The sequence below is a fragment of the Sinocyclocheilus grahami genome, unplaced genomic scaffold, assembly GCF_001515645.1.
Source record: "Sinocyclocheilus grahami isolate Dianchi unplaced genomic scaffold, SAMN03320097.WGS_v1.1 scaffold1538.1, whole genome shotgun sequence".
NCBI classification, from domain to species: domain Eukaryota; kingdom Metazoa; phylum Chordata; class Actinopteri; order Cypriniformes; family Cyprinidae; genus Sinocyclocheilus; species Sinocyclocheilus grahami.
Genome location: NW_015506717.1, coordinates 33,739 through 34,629, shown reverse-complemented (window position 1 = coordinate 34,629; position 891 = coordinate 33,739).

The following is an 891-nucleotide window of genomic DNA, read 5'->3' as shown; positions in this document are numbered from 1 at the left end:
CTAAGACAAGAACGGGTATCGTTTTGGTTTTAGGACAACTTTGATGAAAGGTGTTGATCCACTTCAAATGTTGACTACTGTATATCAAATTATTAAATTAAATATAAAGGCTCTGCTTGTTTCCTAGAGCCCTCTCAAAGAGTAGGTTTATGGGATTTTCTTTGTGGGGAAACAAGTTAAGGGGTCATAAAATGCAGTTTTAATTATTGTATTATTTTTCCTGAGGTGCAATTTTAAGTTTATTTTTTCCCCCAACAAAAACATTGTAATTGAGATATAAATGATCATTTTCTAACCTGAATTTAAGTCTGCTGTGAGACTTCAGTGTAAATGAAATCATCTTTGCATTATGAAATGAGCATTTCATGTCGAACTCTCAAAAACTTTTTTGCAGTGCTGCACTGTAGCCGAACACAGTTGTCTACTGAGCACATGACACAATGATCTCCATATTGCAACATGATTTCTGCAATCTTACAAATACTTTCATCATAACTAACAGTAGAAACACAATGTAAATAAGAGACTTGTTGAGCAGTGTAAACTGTGTCATTGATTATAAAGGGAGTTTTGGTGAAAATGCAGGAATCAAATCACTGATACACTCGCTGATCTTGACTGCTACAGCAATCTTTGATCACTCTCTTTACATAAAATAATCACAATGTAAATGGTAAACCACTTTGCAACTAGGAAAGTCTGTACATGAACAATTTTAATCTCCATTTCATGACCACTTTTAAAGGCAGGAGTTGCTCTGTCTATTTTCAGCTGAGCCAACCAACCCTGTTATGTAGACAACTACATCACTCCAACATGGTGGCCTGCTAGATAGCTAGGTAGAAATTAAGAAAATATATTGGTCATCTCTGTTGGTTTCACTTTTTTTTT